We start from the raw sequence: 23,336 nt of genomic DNA on the forward strand, positions 1-23,336 counted from the left end.
TATTACGCATTCAGTTAGGTTTGGGCACGCAATGGGTCCTTTAGCCTGCTGTCTTTGGTGATGTCTGTCTCCTGTGGAGGGTGAAATGTGTCAAGGCTGTTATGTGTGACTGCTTCCTCGTGTTATGACAGATTGCCTATGGGGGGTGAAACGTTATTGACTTCGGTACGCGATACTTGTGCCATCTTGCAGGGTTTACGTTTCCTACCGATTGTAATTCTCGAACTTCGTCCCTAAGGGCATCGATCTTGTCAAAAACTCGTAGAGCCTTGTCATGGACCTTTTCTTGTATAGTGTTCTCGCGGAGTGCGGTGCGGATGTCGACGTTTCTTGTCCACCATGGAGCTCCCTAAGCACAACAGCGCAGGCATAACGCTCGTCCGTCTCTGCACTACGAGCTGGCGCTGCCTTAAAGACGGACTAAATTCTGCTTCCGCCGATCCGCATATTAATATGTAATGCAGCCAATGAGATTGCTGCTAACGTAGAACCAAATGGTTCAAATGGCTCTGAGCACTATGCGACTTAACTTCTGAGGTCATCAGCCGCCTAGAACTTAGAACTAATTAAACCTAACTAACCTAAGGACATCACATACATCCAAGCCCGAGGCAGGATTCGAACCTGCGACCGTAGCGGTCACGCGGTTCCAGGCTGAAGCGCCTTTAACCGCACGGCCACACCGGCCGGCCAACGTAGAACCTTTTGTCCACGCGGATCACACTCGCGCAGTGATACCTAAACGCGCGAGGTATAACGAGTGTACAGACCTCCGATTAGTCAGTCTGCATTAGTCTGCACTAGTCTGCATAAGTCTGTAGTCAAGTTTCAGTCTGCGCATAATAAGATTACCATATTCCTGTACATAGCCATGAAGATAAATGAATAGACACTTTGTCAAGTATCAGAGATATGTGAGAATAAGATTAACGTACCAAGACCAAAGGATCTTCAGATTGTCAATTGTAGACAGCATCCAGAATCAAGTTACGTAATGTCTATCCTTTTTATTATTTTAATAAATGTATGTGAAAATTAATCAAGTTCTGTTTAAAGTTGGTCACCGTCAATCTGCTACTCTAACTGTGCAGGTGGCATTTCTATCGTCTTACCTAACGGCAGAAGATAAACACGCCACGATAAGACCATGAGACATATTGCTGACACTCGCCTACTTCGTTAGAGCGACAAGTCAAATAATCTGATGGTGTGTGTACCGAAGGTCTTACAGTACGCACACCACACTTTCGTGAATCACTTACCTCAAAAAATCTTCGTCACTCAAACTACTGCAATACAGCGTGCGCCGATACTGCCAGCTGAATAAAAGATTCTGACTACTGAAGGCACTAACTACTGATAGGCGTAGTTAGCAAATAAAAGATTTTGATACAGAACAAACAATGTATTTACCTTAATAGTGTTCAAAAGTCATAATATATATATATATATCAGTTCATGATATCCAGTACTAGAAATTTACTCTTCCTGACGGACACACGTCCAGATCGTCCGCTCTTAAAATTCTGCCATCTCTCTCCCCACATCCACCACTGCTGGCGGCTCACCTCCAACTGCGCAACGCTACGCGCTGCTCACATCCAACTGCCCAACACTACAATGGCGACTATTCCAACAATGCAAACCAGCCACAGACTGCACATAGCACAGTCAGTGTCTTTCATATAGACCGCTACATGGCGTTACCAACATAAAAACCTAAACAGCCTACTTACAGTGTTTATAAATTAGTTATACAAAAGTAATTTTTAACTTTGAAAAAGGTATATAAGTCACAGAAATGTTTGATACAGGATTGAATGTAGTGCATCTTCAAGTTTTATTCACATTTAGCCCTGTTAGTTCCAGACATTCCCGCTAGTTGGTATTCGCGAATGAGTCATCATGGAGTCGTATAATGGTGTAGCCTGTGAACAGTGTCGTTTATCGCTTTATGAATCCGAATCCGCTATTAGAGTTCAGAGACAGTTCAGGACTAAATATCGCAAGCTACAACTAGAAGATAAAGTGTTATTAATTGGTACAATCTTTTCACCAAAACTGAGTGTGTACCAGACAGCATGCCAGCCAGATGTCTCCGTCGCAGTAATTGAACAATTTCAGCAGTCTTACATTCGTAGTCTGCGTACATCAACGAGATGTGTCAGCTTAGTGTTACAGTGTGGAAGGCATTGCAGAAGCGACTGTCATTCAAACCCTACTGAGCCGTGGCGACTGGCGCTAGTTATGCTCCAATTACGTCGCTGATATCGACACTCGCGTGGTCTTGTATCTCTGATGGTTCCGCCGTTGGTTTTCCGGGTTGGCGTGTGGCCGAGTGCTCTCTCTCCGGTCGGCGTTCAACGTGGCAACACGTTCTGAAGGCAGCCCCTCGCCTCCATCCGCTGTGCCTGGGCCTCACCGTCCTCGCCGTTTGCCGTGCTCCGGGAGGACGGCGCTGACTAGTCGGCGCGTTTGCGCGCGAAACGGTGGCGGGTCCGTCACCTCATGCTGGACATCTCATCGCGTAAATGGAAGCATTAAGTTACGTATGATTCGCATTCTGCTGTTAACCTTTGAAGATTTGTGAAACTTATGGTGACATTTTGCATCTACCGGAGACCACTTAAAGATAGTTCTGAATAAGAGAGTGTTATACGGAACATACGAAGTCTAAAGCTTAGATTTGTTGTTCCCGCGGAGCGGAGTCTAATTAGATTTTTACTGCTGGTTTTAAAGCTTCCTTTCAGTGTTCAGATGATGTTCAGATGTGTGTGAAATCTTATGGGACTTAACTGCTAAGGTCATCAGTCCCTAAGCTTACACACTATTTAACCTAAATTATCCTAAGGACAACCACACACACCCATGCCCGAGGGAGGACTCGTACCTCCGCCGGGACCAGCCGCACAGTCCATGACCGCAGCGCCTTAGGCCGCTCGGCTAACCTTGCAGTGTTAATCTGATGCAGTATGTTAATTAGTGTGCTCCTTGCCCAGTGTTCTTTGATATGAAGGGCAGAGCTTTTGTTAAGTCAGTTTCATTGTGACCACTGATATGCTTTAAAAGGACTTTTGTAGAATTAGACATTCTCAAATGAACCAGCCCTTCTTACTCCAGCGCCCTCTTTGGGTCCTGTACTAATGTAGTATTCCTTGGTCTGTTATTAGTTTTTCTAACTTTAGTTTTAGTTTTTTTTTTATAGATTTCGGAAGGGCTCTTTCTGGCCTGGCCGGTTGTCAGTTTGCCATGCCGCGCGGACCCGGCCGTTGCTTCACTGGCAGTAGTGTTGGCCTGCTACTTGACAGCAACCTCCTGTGGGTCCATGCGGAGCCTTGGCCAACCAAGCGATTCGCTTAAACACTCTATTATTGCTATATTCCAGTTGGTGTTGTTAACTTTTCTCATGAATATGGTTACAAGGCAACTTCATCCAACCGTTTTTTTTTATAGCTGATCTTTTCACTTGTTGATGCAGCTAGCAAGTTTTTAAGATTCTGAATTTGTTTGCTTTTATATTTGTTAAATTCATTAACTTAACGGGTGTAAATAATTTACAATTGTAAGTTTGTGAAAGCCAGTTGTATTATTTAAGTTCTTAAGTTTCAGTAACTTGCTCCACTGTCACTTTAGTATGACGCAGTGTTATGCAAACATAACTTTACCTTTCCCGCCCTTTACTATTCTTTAATAATGGATCTTACCCTATATATGTCTGATTAGCAATCCATATTCTTTTTAGCACTGTTTATTGTCCTCAAGCGTAACGGCTTCTCACCTAGTTTTTTTTTATATATACTGCAATTTTATTTAATGCTTGACACTGATCTGTAATAAAAGATCATGTATGTATAATTTCACTTGTACTTATTGGTACCACATAAATTGTTAATTTCCAGAATGATTTCATTTAATGGAAACGGCCAAAATGTAATTAAATTTATTGAATTCATCCATTATGTAATATGTCTATAACATATTTATTTACATAATAACTCATAGATTACTGATGTCACATTGGTTGTTGTATGTATGGTATATTTTATAGGGCCTGAACATGACGTTGTTACAACGTTGAAACAAGATGCCAAAATAAAATCGACACCTTAAATACAGCTGGAGGTATTTATTCATTTTTAATAAAAATATATACCAACTGACGTCCCACTGTCCTCCATTTCAACTATGGATGTACGAAGATTTTCTTAAGAGGACAAAGGTCCGAATTAAAATTTTATTGTAATTCTGTATCAATGAAATTTGTCCTTTGTTGAAATTGAAATTATGTACGAACCACAAGTTTGTCCATTAGCAAAGATCCCTAGCTTCCTAGGAGCTTTGAGTAGCTGGGGTTGGCAGTAACACGGCTCACCTACAAACTGGAGTTGTTGCAAGCTTTAAGAGATAGTGACGAAGAAGAATACGAGCTCAGTTTCGTGTAAAGATATTCTTTTACAAAATGCAGATTGAAGATCATTTTCTTGATACAATTATGTACTGTGACGAAGCCACCTTACATACCTGCAGTAAAGTGAATGTTCGGACACGGGGTGAGCAGAAATCGTGTCACATAATCGAACATGTTTGGAACCCGCGTAAGATAAATGTTTTTGTGCTGTAAGCTGTAACAAGATGTATGGTCCTTTATTTTTTGTCATGTGAGCTGTAACTGGCATATCGTACCTGGACACGGTTGAATATTATCTAATGCCTCAATTACAGCAGGATGCGGGGACAGAATTTATTTTCCAGCAAGATGTCACGCCACCAACAACACCAGCTTGAAGTTGTCGCGTATGTCCATAGGAATGTGCAGAATGGATTGGACGTGGTGGAACAATATCCTGGCTACCACTATCAGCTTCTTTAACCCCAGAGGACTTGTATTTAAGGTTACATTAAAGAGAGAGTTTCTGTTCCTTCGCTTCTGGGAAACGTCGACGAGCTACAGCAACGAATAACATAAGCAGTTGCCACCATATATCAAGACCTGCTTCATAGAATTTGGCAGAAAACTGATTACAGATGCGATATTAATTGTATAACAAAAGGTAGCCACACTGAAAATTTCTAAATAAAACTTGAAGGTGTACTACATTCCGTGCTGATTTAGACGTTTATGTAAGTTATTAACCTTTTTCACAATTAAAGGTTACATTTCTATTACTAATAAATAAACGACCCATATTTGTTGACTTCGTAAATTGTTTAATGCAGCAACATGTTTCGAGGTATAAACCTCATTCAGAGGCTACAATGGCAAAACAAAAGCATGTAACAAAGATGCTCTGAGGTACTGAAATTTGTCTGCACATTCTTGGAATGTGCTGTGTCCATCCTAAGCAGAAAGAGAAGGATAACCTAATATGCGGTAATATTCACTTCCTATGTTGGTATGCTATCTACATAAAAGAGTCAATAAAGACTCACTTTGTTCATATGAGACGGCCGTCTTCTTATGATATGATCATCTTCTTATGATATGATCAGTTGCCTCCATTGCTACGGCCCCTTGGATCTTGTAGATTACTGTCCATAACCTTGCACAGTAAACTTAAAACGCAACATCGCAGTCAGCTTTATTGTACAACAGAAACAAGATGGTGGTCACAATGAGACTTGCTTCGATTTAACTATCGATAAGCCTGATGTCGCCAATCACTTGCAATGTCTTCAGCGAATCCGTTCCTGAATGTCTCATATTAGTTTATGAACTATACTGCAATAAAATAGACAGTGACCATTTGATGTTATAAATGACAGAAGAAAAGTTATTTTGAAGTATTACAAAGATACTGCTAGAACACAGATCTTCTTAATTTTTATGTATTATCTATGAAATTCTTATAATAACTTTTTTACTGTCACTTTTAACATCATATTGTGACACTCTATCTTACTGCAATATATTTCATCGACTGTCATCACTGATTTGGCAGCAAAATATGCAGAAGGTATTGCAAGTGATAGACAATACCAGGATTGACATATCGATAGTTAAATCGAAACAAGCTTCATTTTGATCGCCATCTTTCTGGTGGCGAGTATAGTTGATTCTGCTGTCATGTTTTAATAATCCTTTGCAAGTTTATGAACAATGGACAACGATGTAAGTAGTCAACAAATTTTTATGACCTGTACCAGCTTTTGCATAACATTTAAAAAAATCCTTGCTGTCAATAACTTTGACTACAGTTTACATTGATGAAAATGGAAAGAGTTATAGGCCTACCGTGAACATGTCGAACACTAGGAAACTGATACTCGAGTAGATTTTTCGTATGTGTGATCGAAGTCTCATAGCGGCTTTACAACATCAACATTTTCAAACCACTTTAAACAGGAATTTCATAGACCGCGCACGAGAGAAATTATAAGACCACCCCAAAAATCATAAAAAACTGATATCTCTTCAGTTTAGAAAAAAACCACCACATACATAAAGCACAAACGCATGACAGACAGGTACCTAATGACCGCATAAATATGTGAAACCAGACACTACACAAATTCACTGAAAACATCAGATAAGAAAAATAAATCCCCTCTCTCCTTCCCCTCGCCCTCCTCCTCCAACTCCTCACTCCCACTCTCGCTTCCGTTTCACACCTACCTGCTCCTTCCCCTTTTCCCCATCTCATTATCAGTTAACTCCCTTGCCCTACTTTGCAGTCACTGTACGCTACCTTTACACATTTGAAATACGTTACGATTCACCACCAGGAGCTGCTGATAACGATTTATGTGTTGTACAACCAGTTTCCGTCCACGGAATATCCTCAGACACCCTGTACGCCAGTGTAAAGAACACGTGTAAGGCTTTACAAATTGAACTGTGTTCTTTTCATTGGTATATAGGATACTCGATGATAGTCTGTGGCCCGAAACTGGTTGTGTAATAAGAAAGTGTTGCCAGCAGCTATTGAAGGTCAAGCATGTCGTTTTTCAAATATTTGCAAGCTATGGGGCACTACCTCGTCATAATACCTTAGCTCATCTTTGTCTTATCTCCCTCCTTCACTCTCTCCCTGCAAATATTCTCCGTTTAACTCTTCAATTCTTACACAAGGATAGTGAACAATTGCAAACCAGAGATGAGGAAAACATTTCAAGATGAAATGAAACCATAAACCAGCGGTTAAATTTTCGACTACTACATACATAAAAACATAAAAAGATACATTTAGACAGGATTCTATTTAAAATAAATTTAAAAAATTTGTTCGAGGAGAAAGATGATGTAGGCGAAAACGAGACTTCAGACGTAATAACAAAAAAGCCACACTTTTAGAACGAACTGTTTTTGGGTCAAAAAGGAAACCAAAATAAACATTTATATTTCATCCTTAAGCACGCTTGTTTACAGTATTTTCAGTACAGAAAAAAACCGTTGCTACAGATGACGAATGGTGTGAACGTTTGGTGGATATTGAGCTTGGAAAGTTTCAGGTACAGATCGCAACGCAGTGTGCCCAGAGAATGTGCACGTGCAGCGTGACGGCATCTTTCGGACTTCATATAGCACAGATCGCTGAATATGGTGCAATGTCTACACGGTGGTAGTGGCGATGTGGACGTAGGACAAGTGTTGCAAGAGTAGGTACGGGTTTTTCCAGAAGGACTACACGACGAAACGGTCGTGGGATTGTTGGACTAGCTTTGATGAAAAGACAAAAGACATAAGTCGAAATCCGGGCGGATGTTACAGATGAGTGTCATCACGTCAGGAGCAAATTATTGTAAACCGGGTTGAGATCTAAAATTGTTATACATTGTTTACCTTTGATACCATACTATCCGCTATTGAAAGAGAAACACCTGACTGCACTATGTTTCTTCCTTCGCCTGAGAGCTGGTGTTGGGTGGAGGGGGTGAGGGGGAGGAGGCCCATCCCTGACCCCAAGTTTCGGCGCCGTTGTCCAGCGGCGAGTCTCGCTCCTGTCTGTGGTGCTCAGGTCGACTGCAAAGTGCCTGTATATAGCCACGTGAAATGTCATAGGAAGCAGTGTTTCATTTCACTGAAGGACGTACGCCTGGTTTTCAGGCAGGATTCCCCCTTTAGTTCGATGCTATTCCAATACAGTTGGAGAACCTGTGCAATGTTATACCAGTTTTAAGAAGAACACTAAATGAGCTGAGGCGTGAATAGCAATTTGGATTGAGGAGAGAGGCGTTCTAGGGCAAACAGAGAAGTCGCACAAAGCCAATGTACCAACCAGGGTAGCGTTGTCGTTAGTGCATCTGTCTAGTGGGCAGGGACCCGGTTTCGAATTCTGGCCTCGGTACAGATTTTCATTCGCCGCTTCACTATGGATATATGCACAGTACAAGAGTGTATTTCTTTCCTTGAGGGACACACACACCCACTCTCTTCTCTCTCTCTCTCTCTCTCTCTCTCACACACACACACACACACACACACACACACACATACACGCGCGCTCGCACACACACTCCTTATTGTTCAAATGTGTGTGAAATCTTATGGGACTTAACTGCTAAGGTCATCAGTCCCTAAGCTAACACACTACTTAACCTAAATTATCCTAAGGACAAACACACACACCCATGCCCGAGGGAGGACTCGAACTTCCGCCGGGACCAGCCGCACAGTCCATGACTGCAGCGCCCAGACCGCTCGGCTAATCCCACGCGGCACACTCCTTATTCTGATGCTGACTGTGGACATCGGTCCCGAGTAGCATGGATGTTTGATCATTCATTCCCGCTATTTGATGAAGATATCCACGTCATCATCATCTTCTTCTATAGTTAGCAGCACCTGGCTGAGTCTAAACATAGTATCTCCATCTTTGACTGTCCTCTCACCACATTTCCCTCTCTACTGTGTTCCAGTCTTCTCTTCATCACACGTTCCTCCACCCCAGCGATCCATCTGTCTCTCGATCTTCCCCTAAATATCTTGGCTTCTATTGTCGTTTCATGGTCCTACCTTCGTACCCTGTCGACTCCCATTCTTTTAACAAGCCGTAACCGTATTCATCTTGTTTTTTCTATAGTCACTTGGGTGGGTTTCCCTTTCACTGTTTCTTTCGTATCTAATTCCTTACTCTATCCTTTCTATTGAGTATTATTCTGCTGTCTTATTCCGGTTCTTCGAAAGCTTGTATCCTGTTCATCTGCCTTTACTTTGTTGTTGTGATCTTCAGTCCTGAGACTGGTTTGATGCAGCTCTCCATGCTACTCTATCCTGTGCAAGCTTCTTTATCTCCCAGTACCTCTGCAACCTACATCGTTCTGAATCTGTTTAGCGTATTCATCTCTTGGTCTCCCTCTACAATTTTTACCCTCAACGCTGCCCTCCAATACTAAATTGGTGATCCCTTGATGCCTAAGAACATGTCCTACCAATGGATCCCTTCTTCTAGTCAAGTTGTGCCACAAACTTCTCTTCCCCCCAGTCCTATTCAATACTTCCTCATTAGTTTTGTGATCTACCCATCTAATCTTCAGCATTCTTCTGTAACACCACATTTCGAAAGCTTCTATTCTCTTCTTGTCTAAACTATTTATCGTCCACGTTTCACTTCCATACATGGTTACACTCCATACAAATACTTTCAGAAACGACTTCCTGACGTTTAAATCTATACTCGATGTTAACAAATTTCTCTTCTTCAGAAACGCTTTCCTTGCCATTGCCAGTCCACATTTTATATCTTCTCTACTTCGACCATCATCAGTTATTTTGCTCCCCAAATAGGAAAACTCCTTTACTACTTTAAGTGTCTCATTTCGTAATCTAATACCCTCAGCATTTCCCGACTTAATTCGACAACATTCCATTATCCTCGTTTTGCTTTTGTTGATGTTCATCTTATATCCTCCTTTCAAGACACTTTCTTTATTACCCACGAATTCGAGCACAGTATACACGGTACTGCGTTTGATAAATATCTGACTAATGCATCATGGAGTAACACTTTCCAGCTCCATCACTGTGGTTGCTTTCTTTTCAGTTCTAGGTTATCGATACTCCCTTAATAAAGCAGTCTTCTATGTGGGTTCGAATTTCTCATCATTTCATAAAAGGCTATAAAAATGTTTTCGTTCGAAGTGCCTACAGTCCAGAATCAGACAAAGTCACCGAGAGTATTTAGGCAACCACCCATTGACGCATTAGGTTGAAGATACCCGTTTGGTAAAACATGGTGTCCTGCTGCTTGAGCAAGTCCATAGCTGCCTGCTGCACGTTCTCCCCTGAGAGGAATCGTCGACCTTTCAGGGTCCTTTTTAAGAGAGCGAAAGCGTGATAATCGCATGGGGAGAGATCAGGACTATAGGTGGGGGTTCCAGTGTACCCACTTCTGAGTTAAGACGTTTGTGGTACGGGACGAGTGTCATCATGAGGCAGCAGCACCCCATCCCAAAATGGTGGTTGTCGACAGACATGCTGCCCCATACACGTTCTTCATTCTCTGATGGATGTACATCGGTATTTGTCCCTTGACAGCCAAGAAAAGAATAACAGCACGTTCGTCCTGTTTTGACTGAACTGGTAATAACTGCACCATACTTCATATTTCCGCATTCACCGCACGCACGTCATAAAGACACCAATACCAAATTAATCCCTTGTCTGAATGTCGATGCTTGTATACCAGCATCGGAGTCGCCCTACGATGAATATACGGTGCAGTAACACCCTCAAAAGGGAACTTTCTGATCACCTCTTATACGAACCTAAATTTTGTCTATCCAACTATGATGTCTAACCACTCTCATTACGTCATCATCCAGGTCTTTTCTTATGCCACCATTTATTTCGTCAGCTCTTCTGCCTGCACGTCTGCAACTTCATAACGGCCACAATGACAACCTGTACTAAAAAGTTCTCTCTTTGTCCTATATACTTCTCCCGCTTTTGCTTCTCGTTATTCTGAATTCAGGAATGGACATTAAAAAGGCCAATGTACTGGATTTAGGCGCCCGGATCACCATGTAATTCCAGGTCTTTTTCAAACCAGTGTCAATTAAAACTGAAGTTCACAAGGGTGCCATTATTTTTTAACCTCAAGAGAGTGAAATATGCTGGACTGTTGAGTTGTGGTAAAGTGCCTGGACGGCCCAGATGATTGTGGATAACTGCACACCAACATTGTTACCAAGTCGATTTTGGTTGTGATTAGCAGAAACCGTTCCAAGACGACTAGTGCTAGCCATTTATGGGTTTTATGCAAGTTTATTATGTCATCTCAGTCAAATATAGTTTCCCAGGAGAATAAAACGATCCGGTATGGATATGTGGAACCAAATTTTGTATGACCCCTGTACCCAAATAAATAAATACCTTTCTATCTTAGGAACCAAGCTCCAGCATATGTTAAGGATGTTTAGACATCCAGTATATCATCAACGTAATCAATGTAACGCTATCGATCACACAATATCGACTATTCTCTCCCTCTCTCCTCTTTTTTTCTTTTTCTTTTTTGTTTTTTTTTTTTTTTTTTAGATAAGGAAAACCGACTTCCATGATCATCTTAATGTCATAATATGCAACTTACTAGAGTTCTAAGATATATGTGTTCGTACTTCCTGACTTCCTGGGCACATTGGTGAAGCCAGTCTTCAAATAGATATAAAATGTGTGAATGACTGTTATCGTGGCATTTCAACGTAATTGCCCTTTACGGCGGCAGCTCTTTCACTGAATGTTGATGCATATGAGAAAGTTATTCAAATAACGTTTTGTGAAACTGTCGAAACCATAACCAGTTCGGTAATGGATGCGCCATTGGCTTAAGAATTTTTGTAACTCTTTGTCACCCATTGACTATTACGAAAACCATTTATGGTGCACTACATCTTCCTTAACGCTTCATGGACACTGATTCGTTTTGATTTTACTGCTCTTAATAATTATATTACTCGAAAAATAAAACTACATTTTCCTCTACAATGTTTTCGTCGTTTACGTCGAGGTTTTTACTTTTGAATAACTTGTTTACAAGACAGGCCAATAACTAAAGTTGACGAGGACGTCCTGTCGTCAGTGTACATTTGTCTTAACACAGTTCCAAATAACAGGCAACACGACTTCAGTGTCCGACATGAGAACTTGTTTATAGACTGGCAGGAGGTCTCTGAACAATTATGTATTCTTGTAGGGGCAAGGGAAGTAATTAAAAAGCGTCCGTAAAATTTTCCTACAGCGACAGCGTCCACATTCTGCCGTTTCCGCTCAACGTTATACACTTCGCCTTCACGTTTCAAACTGGTTGTAAATAGCCTGCAAAATAACTACTACTTCTGCATCCTGGACACAGCTGCCATGTTGTTGCTACTTATTTTAAAGCAAAATCCTCACTTCTGAGATAAATTACTGTCGTTCCTTTGCTGTTGTCAGAGAAACACTGTGTATCTGACCTGACTTCGTAGACTGCAACAAAAATTTGACAGTTGGGGAGAACATAGACCATATTGTCCGCACTGTCATGTTTTCGATTTTATCGCGTCGTTCAAGTTGACAGGTTCATCATGAAATAGCGATCCACGTCACTTATTAAAGACATGTATTGCAGTCTAGACAGTATACCAGTTAGGTTCCTTTCGAAGTACGCTAATGAAACATTCCATACAAAACTTCTCGCTCCACAAAACATCGATACCAAACGGCAGGAAATTTGAAGAGCCCACAACTACACTCAAGAAAGGATTTAGAAGTAACCTGCTGTATTTTAAACACGAATATTTTAGCTTAGGCGTCACCGTAACTGTTATCGATATCGAATGAAACAAGTTTACCGTTTACTTATCCCCACAATGCGTTTCGAAGCTTTAAAGCTCCATCATAAGGAGGATTTATGTGGATTAATACAGCATGATGCTTTGACGTGACGTGCGGCATTATTTCCAGTAGTAACAGGCTCCTTTCTCACATGTATACCACACACTTCATAAACTTTATATAAAAGTGTGATGGTATACCGGATGTCCGTCCTGACAGTCGCCATACGTATGTTCTCTGATGTTTCGGCATTTCGTCGTCTCTAACTGGAAACAGCCCGAAGAAATACTGCTCAACAAGTCTTTCATGTGACTCTCAGTGTCGACGGAAAGCTTCGGATTGTTTCCCGTTACAAATAAAGAGATTTTTAAAGCACAATTTTACGCGCCCATTCGACAGAGCGGTCCGAAATTAATCTAACGCAATACCTGTTTTATCGATATGTGTTAATAGGGACAGCAAAAGACGAAGAATCGCCAGTACTCCACAAGCAAATGAGCTGCAGTGCTGCATGGCGTTGGCACTCAGCGCGGGACAGGGTGGTAGTGTCGCTGTTGGAGTCCTGGTTATTCTTCGTGTTTTACTATCCTTATTAATGCATTTCGATGGATCGAATATCATATTAGACTAATTTTGGACTGATCTCTCTAATGGCAATATATTTTGTTGTCTCTTATCTGTGTAGGGAAAAATGGTCATCGTAATAGAAATAAGAGAGGTCAGAGCTCTCACACAAAGATTTAGGTGTTATTTCTCGCAGGGCCTATACAAGAATGGAACTGTCGATATAGTCTGAAAGTAGCTCCATGAACTCTCTGGCCAAATACCCAAATACAGAGATGTCATGTAGATGCAGGTGTGCAGTATATGTAGAAGTGGATGGAGTAGTCTATAGGTGAGTATCTAAATTAGACTTCTTGTGAGCGGTATTCATATCGTCGAAAAAAAAAAAGACTACATTTTATCTCATTGATTGATGCATAAGTTTAGTGTTCTGTTAACGGGAAAGTATTGTATGAAATGGTGTAAACAGAAAATTTAATTATTCTCAAATATATTCTTAAACTTTTCCAACGTCGCGAGAATATTGACACCTGTATAAGGAATTTAGATATTTTAGTGAAATTAAATTAAGTCATAAAATACAACACATCCCTCATATGCACGCTTCTCTTCCAAACAGCGTCAAGATGGCTGTCAAGTTTAAAATTACCTTCCGACAACCTTTGTTGTAACGAACGCTACCCTTAAGTTTTGAGTGCACGTCTTTATCAGTACGCCGGCGATGATAAATGCCGCGTGGGATTAGCCGAGCGGTCTGAGGCACTGCAGTCATGGACTGTGCGGCTCGTCCCGGCGGAGGTTCGAGTCTTCCCTCGGGCATGGGTGTGTGTGTTTGTCCATAGGATAATTTAGGTTAAGTAGTGTGTAAGCTTAGGGACTGATGACCTTAGCAGTTAAATCCCAGAAGATTTCACACTCATTTGAACATTTTTTTTTATGAGAAATCATCCGGTAACATTTAACTTGTATAGTGTGGTCAGATGCAACTAATGGATACTTTTTCGCTGCTGTATATTAGGATTCGAGGATTCGAATCAACAGTCTTCAGATGGGGTATCAGATACGATCGCGCCTTATCGGTAATGTCATGGTATTCATTGCCCTGACATAATTAGTACGTTCCTTACAGACAAATGTTTAATCCCGGTTTTAATCGATGTTTCAATTTGTTTGAGTTTATCATGCATCTCACTTCCACAATCAATATGATATGCCCTAGCTATCTACTGTTACAATTTTTCCCTCTCTGTTGCACGTAGCAGTGCCAAGTTAAATATTTATAGATGCCCGGGTGAGATGTTCTATTAACGTGCAGTAAGGGACTTCCTTACAGTTGTTCTTCGACTATATTTTCTGGTGCCTCACAATTTCGAGTACATCTATCCAACCAATTTGAGGTGATGTTCGTAAAGTACACAATATTCTAAGACAATAAAGCGACGCACCCCTAAGGAGTTATGTAAACTGGTCACACATGGACGTAAATTGATATTCCTGCAGGTATCGACGGAAAATGCAAATCTGTAAACTTTGGCGGCCGATGGATCAATGTGCGACATTGCAGCGCATTTTCACCGCCCAGCTCGAAAGGCTAATAAACAGGGGACAAGTCGACACCACTGCATAAAGTCTTCACAAATTTCATTCCGTGTACTCAGCTGGACAGTAACTATGTCCAGCAAAAGGCGCGTGAACAATATACGCAACAGTTAACATATGAGAGTGGACATGTAGTTGGACTCAAAGAAGACGGTTGGATTAACTGGGGAATCGGTCGACACTTAAATAGCCACAGTTCGATGTTGTTGGCCCAACACAGCCTCAAGGAGGAAGCCATCGACCTAGAGAGACAACAGAATATGAGCACCGAACTGTCCTCAGAGAGCCACACAGAGGCCCAGACTGAACATTATCCTCGATCCGTCGCGCAATTGGTGCTTCATTGACCACAAGGAACATCAACATGCGCCCCTCAGAAAGTTCACCTACTTCCAGTGACCTCTGTAACCATCAAGCCCGATTGCAGTCATGTCAGGCACATTCAGCCTGGAATCCCAGTTACTCGAGTAGAATTGCCTTCAGTGATGAGTACTACTTCGAACCGAGTTCCGATGACCAACAAATACGTGCCTGGAGGCGCCCAGAGGGTGGTGGGACACCAGCCTAAATAGTGCCCGCCTTACGGCCCAAAAACCACGCATTAACGTCTGCGGTACCGTTTCGTTTCACAGCAGAACTCCTTTGGTTATCGTACGCCGCACCGGAACAGCACAGCCGTACGATTTTCTACGCCCCGTTTTGTTGCCCTTCGTGCAAGATATCGTGGCCTTACATTTCAGCAAAATAATTCCCTCCCGCACATGGAGAGAGTGTCTACTGCTTGCCTTCGTGCTTGCCAAACCCTACGTTGGCCAGCCAGGTCGCCGGATCTTTCCCCAATTGAGAACGTTTGGAGCACTACGGACAGGGTTCTCCAACCAGGTTGAGATTTTGTCGATCTAACGCGCCAGTTGCACATGATCTGACACGATATTCCCCAGCAGGACATCCAACAACTGTATCAATCGATGCTAAGCAAAATAACTGCTTGCTAAGGGTCAGAGGTGGACCAACACGGCCGGCCGTTGTAGCCGAATGGTTCTAGGTCCTTCAGTCCGGAACCGCGCGACCGCTACGGTTGCAGGTTCGAATTCTGCCTGGGGTATGGATGTGTGTGATGTCCTTAGGTTAGTTAGGTATAAGTAGTTCTAAGTCTAGGGGACTGATGACCTCAGATGTTAAGTCCTATAATGCTCAGAGCCAATTGAACCATTTGGACCAATACGTTAGTGATTTCCTCAATCTATGAAGCTCTTTCTCTTTAGTAAATAATCCAATTTTTCTGAAACGGTAGTCATTTGTTTCCTTGTACGTGAACAACACACATACCAATTTCATTTCCATTCGGATAATTTATTCGTGATACCTCGCTTTGTACGCCTTACAGCGTTTGTCATGGCTCTGGGTCGGCTGTGATCCAAAAGATAGTCCTCCGTTACGCGAATAAATTTTGGCATTTAACCTGGTATTTCTTTTCTTTTTTTTGTACTGTTACTATTAGTATTGAAAGTGTCATTTATTAAAAGTAGATGGGCATGTTATAAATGCTTAATTACCTATACATTTAAGATGACACTGATGTAAAATTTCCCATAATGCTGACAAGGAATGTATACAGGGTGGTCGGAAATTGCCGTTAAAGACTTGTAAGACTTGTAGAGGGGAGTGAGTACATCGTATTTTGAATAGGAATCCATGTCCGGAAAAGTCATCCAGCGAGGCTACAGAGCGTCAAAGTTCTAGGCGCGGGTGTCTGTAAATGTACGTATACACGGGGTGGCTCCGTGATGATGTCACAGTCTTTCTAGCATGATAGTGAATAATAAATGTATTAATTTGAAGTAAGGATCCCTGTACCGGAAACGAACGAGTCGAAAGTTATAAACGGAAACCGTTCTGACACCTCCGACAGTTGAATACACGTACCGATTCTTGTGTTGCGAAGAGTGTAGGGCTGGTAACTTTCAGTAGTGGTAGTGTGGACAAAAAAGAGAAAAAAATGTCCAATAAACGTGGGCTCTAAAGTGCGTACCTTAACAGTTATGAATACTTGCTCAGTAGAGGAGATGCGTTTCACATTAGCGAAGATGAACGAATGGTCATAGCTCCTCAGGTATGCAATTTTGAGCCGACGTTTATTGGACATTTTTTCTCGTTTTTGTCCACGCAACCACCACTGAAAGTTACCAGCCCTACACTCTTCGCAACACAAGAACCGGCACATGTATTCAATTGTCAGAGGTATCTGAACGATTTTCGTTTATAACTTTCGACTCGTTCGTTTCCGGTACAGGGATCCTTACTTCATATTAATGCATTTATCGTTCTCCATCATCCTACAAAGTCTGTAACATCATCACGAAATCACCCTGTGTGTACGTACATTTAAAGACGTCCGCGCCTATAACCTTGACGCTCTGTAGTCTCGATGGATGACGTTTCCGAACATGGGTTCCTATCCAAAATACGATGTACTCACTCCCTCTACAAGTCCTAGAAGTCTGTAACAGGAGTTTCCGACCACCCTGTATACTATTTACGGAGCATATTCCGCTTCATAAAAATTGCGCAGTCGTGGACACAGGAACGGTTAAGGACAGCTCAGACCGACGTCAACACCCACATAAACGGCTAAGCCGTCAGCCTCCAAGCCCCTTTTAAGGATTAACTGGATGACCTCATAAGTGAGCGATGCAAACGCTATCGACATCCTGCTCCACATCTTTAGGGTGTTGTCTTGCCACATCATAGTGCAATGATTCAGATGGCTAACTAAAGAAAAGCAGTAGTCGTCTTACATGCATGTTAACAGTAGCGACCTTTTCCTGGAGACTACAGTTAATTGAACACTGCTAGCACTTCAGGATTACTTTCGAAGGACGTATGCTACAAGATATAAAGTATCCTGTTACCGGCAATTACTTGCCGACCAAATTAGGTCGGCGACGACAAGTGGTATTCGAACTGAATGAGTATAAAGCTTGGCCGCGGAGGTTTATCCAACCAGAAACCACCGATTCTCCAAACAATAAAGCTCAAATGCGTAAAACAACTTCAAGCATCTTATTAAAAAAAGAGTTAATGTGTTAAACATTTGAAGTTATTTAAGCGTGTAAATAAAAAAGTTTAGAAAAGGTATGAAATTACTTGTACAGGTTATTGCTAGCCTCTATGTATTATCCTTATCAAACCCCGAAAAAATATAACCTGTGAAATTAGCGCTCCATGTTGAACAAAGGCTAGTTCTGCATGCATCTCATGGTTTATGAAGTCATATCTCCTGAACAATGTCTGTGCAATGACATAATTTTGCAGTTACGTTCAGTTGTATATGTGGATATGTGTTCAAAATATGTTGCAAATAGATTCAGCAGTAATGAAGTAATAAACTGCCTGCGTGATGCGCCAGTTTTACTGCCTGAACATCGGAAATGCGATAAATGATAAACGTGTTTCCTTCTATCAGTTTGTGAGGGGTCTCAGTGAGAGTAAGTTTAGTTGGAAAGTTCGATGCTAGTCGCTTAAATGCTCTCGCCCTTAAATTCTGAATGAATGTGGTGTCGGTATTGGCATTCGGTGGGTTACACTACCTCAGGGCATATATACAGTTTCTAACTGCAGTACTCTTCTTTGTGCGTTGAATCATTAACTTAAGATTACAACTCTTAATGAGTAGACTATCACTGAAATTTAAATTTCTTAATTCGGTCAATAATTACATGAAATAGAGAAAAACCAATTTTTTGTTACCCCTGGAATCCGTTAGGTGGGCAACCTGTGACATCCGTTAGGTAGACAACCTGTAATTATATTAGTATCATATTAATACCTTCAGCTGCTGATGGGCGTTGATGTATATCAACGGGGACAGGTGAGAAAAGTGTGCTCTGACCGGGACTCGAACCCGGGACCTTCCGCTTACATGGCAGACGCTCTATCCATCTGAGCCACCGAGGGCACAAAGGACAGCGCGACAGTTGGAACTATCTCGCGCACGCCTCCCGCAAGACCCACATTCTCACATTGTATGTCCACGCACTACATTCGTAGTGTCCCACCCCAATACACTCATTACTTGTGGAAGACATTCTTACCAAGTCCCGTAAGAGTTCGGGAAATAGGTGTGCATCCACACAGAAGAAGAAGGTCATGGGCGGTGTTGCCAGAACTGTATACTTATATGGATATGGTGTCTGTTCTTTCGGACATGTCCGAAAGAACAGCCACCATACCCATAAAAGTATATGTAATTACATTGGTTGACAGTGCACCCCGTTAGTCGTTTAGTAATATAGTTAACATTAATAGAATAACAGACGTCTACTGTCATGCAATTGGAGATGTAAGGAGGTGGAAAGATACGCGTTCGTATAACTGCAGTGGCTGAGTGTACGTTTTACTGAAAAAGATGCCATGTCTGTAATACTGCTTCGGCTCCCACATGGTAGTCATGACAATACTCTTTCATATTGCCTAATTGGTTGTGGAGAAATTTTCGAATGATTTCTTTAGTTGTTATGCGTGGCAATTTGTAAAGAGTGATGAAGAATGGCTTGAGAGCTACGATGTTTGCCTATGCATGGTTCTGTAGGAGTGGTACACCGTCGACCTTCTTCGAGTACATATCTAGACCTGAGAGGATGAGAAATGATTTTGTAGTCTTCTGCATAGTAAGTCAGAGGAGGAGTGCAGCCGTGGCCTTGTTGCAGGGATCATTGCGTAATTCGCCTCATTGTGTGTGAAATCTTACAGGACTTAACTGCTACGGTCATCAGTCCCTAAGCTTACACACTACCTAACCTACATTATCCTAAGGACAAACACACACACCCATGCCCGAGGGAGGACTCGAACCTCCACTGGGACCAGCCGCACAGTCTATGACTGCAGCGCCCCAGACCACTCGGCTAATCCCGCGCGGCAGTCTCGTAATTCGCCTCAAGTGTCTGCGGGAAATTACGGAAAGCCTCAATCAAGACGAACATGCAGGCAGCAGGATCCCACTCTTTTCAACAAGAGTGTGTTAGTGATTTTGCAACGTCGCTCTGCAGACAGTTTAACGCGAATCTAGAAATTCTAGGTAATGTTAATTCAAGGTATTTCCACAAAAGAAACTCACGTAGGGTGGCACAAATAAAGTCTTCCGTCTAACAGCGGACTTAACCCACTATTACAGATTTTTTTTTAATTTGAATGAAAAATACACCTAGGAATAGGGCGTGACACACAAAATACTGTGTTACAGTTGTAACATAGAAACTTTGATTTAATTTTGATTGATTCAGTATTTTAGGTATGTTTCCATATGACAGCAAACCGAAAATACTGATTAATTATTAATCACTCAGTTACGGACACATGGAAACATAATCCGCACTATCATTAAGCATCATTCTACATGCCTTAAAACTTCAACTAGATGTGAACTAAGTGGCAAAAATAATTCACTTTTTCATCTGTTTTGCCCCATATTTACGTGCACTGGACCTCAATCTAAGATTATCGATATTGAAGTGTTTCTTTCAACATAATGAGGCCCCTCACAGTCTAATTCGATGCAGCCAGACTACGTGTGTTGCCAGATAGCAACTTCATGCACATGCGAGTGTTTTGCTTGACATTATAGGTAAATTTACGGTAGGTTGCCAAATGGCAACACCATGCAGAAAAAGAGTTAACAGGAAACCTTGAAACTGCCAATGAAAGAGGTAGGAAAGAGAAACAACCCCTAGGTGAAGATAGGAATGGCATTGCAAAATTTTCACGAATCAGTAACAACACTAATACACATGTTTCCCCGATTAACATTCGATAGATGTTCTTCCTTTGAATTGCTTTACAAAATGTTGTAATCACAAAGAAGTATAGAGTAATACAAGTGATTGTCACATGCTCTCAAGTAATTTACGGAATCTGATTGGATCATAATCATCAAACAAGAATGATGTTAAAGGCGACACACCAAGCACTGTTTGCTAAAGGTATTACCGTGTATTACAGGTGAACACATACATTTTACCCACCAACGGCAGTTAAATTTACCTAGTTCACTGCGGTGGAAATCACTCAACCGCGGGAAGTGCGATTCATGGTCACTCTTTACTGTCCAGTTTCATTTGTTTCTCCCCTACAGCTTTAGACCAATGCCGGAATTCCTCCTACGTTAATGTTAACACTCTCCCGCTGGTCAAAGAAATCTGTGAATATTTTTGTTGTCCTCTTTCGTATGTGATTAGTATCCCCTGTAAGTTCTGTGTGGTATGAGTTGCACATGTTCTAGCAGCATTCTGTGATGATGGCTCGCACTGTGTTTGGTAAGAAATCTCCTTTGTAGATTAATTACATTTCCCCAAAATCCGACCAATGACCCAAAGTGTGCCACCTGCTTCACCTAAAACATTGCGCATGTGATCATTTCATACACACGCAACTGGTTATATAGGGTGATAAGAAACAGTGTGGAAAGCTTGTAATGGTGGTGGAGGGTAGGATCTGCTGTGAAATAATTGGTAAAAACGAAATTGATAGAAAGTACCGTTTCCGATTTAATTAGCGTTGAATTTTTTTCAAACGGAAACACGAAACAAGAGAGCGGCACAAAAATTGGACATCGGACGATGGCAAGGATCAATTTTACTACCGTCCAATTTCTTTTTTTTCGGTTTCAGCTAACCAAACGAAGGACACGTTTGGCAACACCGCCTCTGGCAGCCATCTTGGATTTGCGCACACAACGACTTGATTGAATAACTTGAACACTAATTAAATCGGAAAAGTCACAATGTATCGAATACTTTTCTGAAAACTTATTTCTCAGCACAACCTAGCCTGCAACACCTTTACAAGCTTTCCAGAATGCTTCTGACCACCCTTGTATACATACACGGTATTGGGTGTACCGACACTTTCATTGGTGACAGAGGACAGTCAAATGGTCAACGTTAAACCAGTATTTAATTCATTTACAGGCTAGTAATTATAGCTATTAGCAGTGGTATGTTTTTAGGCTGGTTAGTGCACCCAGCTACATGCGGCAAGTGCAAGCCATTAATGCAGGAGTCGAGAGTTCTGTGTGTCTTGAGGAACAAATCGAGGATAGAAACCCACGTCCGAAAACGTCCTCTAACAACGCTACACAGTGGGCCTGCCACTAGACGACTCTTGGCAGCAAACACGACTTTGTACTCTGTAGACCGTAGGTACAGCGTCTTGCAGTGGTGTCTCATACTCAGAAATCTCTCTTCCTCGCAGCCTATGCTGACCATTATCTCAGAGCCCTTTTTGCCTCTCGAAGTAGCTTCAGCTCAAACTTCTCAGCTTCCCTCAGTTCATGCTGTCCTGACGTTCTGAGTCATTTACTTGTGTATAGATATTCGTATTCGATCACTGTGTCATAGTGCCTGAGTTTAGCATTTGTTGAGATTGTCTGTGTCTTGTGTAGGACAAGTGTCCTGCAAACAGCAGTGGATACCTTCTCTCTCATGCTGTCGTTCGCTTCGTTTTCTCTAGTCTACAAGTGTGCTGTTTCATCAAGCCATCTCAACATGCTACTTTTCCTATTTTATAGTGCACTGTTTCTGTGTGATAGGTTTACCTTTGGGATGTTGGTCATGTACTTTGTTTTCTCGAAAACAACTGGGAGGTCAGATTTTTTCCTCTTGCTCGTTCAGCAGCCTTATCTTTTCCACCGCTGTACCTGCATTTATTGGGAGGATCGCCAGGTTACGGGTGAATGTAAGGCAGTTGACGCTGAAACCGTTATATGATCCTCCAATGTGAGCTTTGGTCAGTAAACCTTTCCCAGTCAAAATATCATTTATCGGAATATCACAGTAATTCCAGCCTGAATTTGTATACCTTCCCATAATTGTGTTTCGTTACACCTGTTTTAGATTTTTCCGGTTGTGGTATCATAGGTCTATATCAGCTCATTGGAGTGCCCCACTGTTGTTGGCGGCAGCTCAAGTTTCTGTCAGGCACCCGAGCGGTTCTAGGCGCTTCAGACCGGAACTGCGCTTCTACTAAGGTCGTAGGTTCGAATCATGCCTCGGGCATGGATGTGTGTGATGTCCTTAGGTTAGTTAGGTTTAAGAAGTTCTAAGTCTAGGGGGCTGATGAACTCAGATGTTAAGTACCATGGTACTTAGAGGCATTTGAACCATTTGTCAGACGCCCACAGTGGCCGTGCACGATCCAGCAGACCCAATGGAGCATGACTGCTGTGCCACACTTCCAGCAGCTGTGTACCAAGAGCGTCCTCTGTCGCCGCGACGTGGGATGATCGGTGGCAGACACGAAGGGCATTCGCAATGAGTCATGGCTCAGTCACAGCGCTGTCGACACAGGGGTTGCGGGCCTGTTTGGATATTTGTGGTAAGGGCTTACAGAAGCAAACTGCTAGGCTCATTGGTCCCTAAACTTA

General features: G+C 42.0%; 1 non-coding gene across 1 annotated transcript; it reads right to left on the minus strand.

Moving 5' to 3' along the window:
- Nucleotides 1-18,797: 18,797 nt before the first annotated feature.
- Nucleotides 18,798-18,872, minus strand: Trnat-ugu (transfer RNA threonine (anticodon UGU)). The gene has a single exon. It is a non-coding gene; the product is annotated as a tRNA-Thr (tRNA).
- Between the last annotated feature and the right edge of the window lie 4,464 nt (nucleotides 18,873-23,336).

The sequence above is a fragment of the Schistocerca cancellata genome, chromosome 9, assembly GCF_023864275.1.
Source record: "Schistocerca cancellata isolate TAMUIC-IGC-003103 chromosome 9, iqSchCanc2.1, whole genome shotgun sequence".
Classification (NCBI taxonomy): Eukaryota; Metazoa; Arthropoda; class Insecta; order Orthoptera; family Acrididae; genus Schistocerca; species Schistocerca cancellata.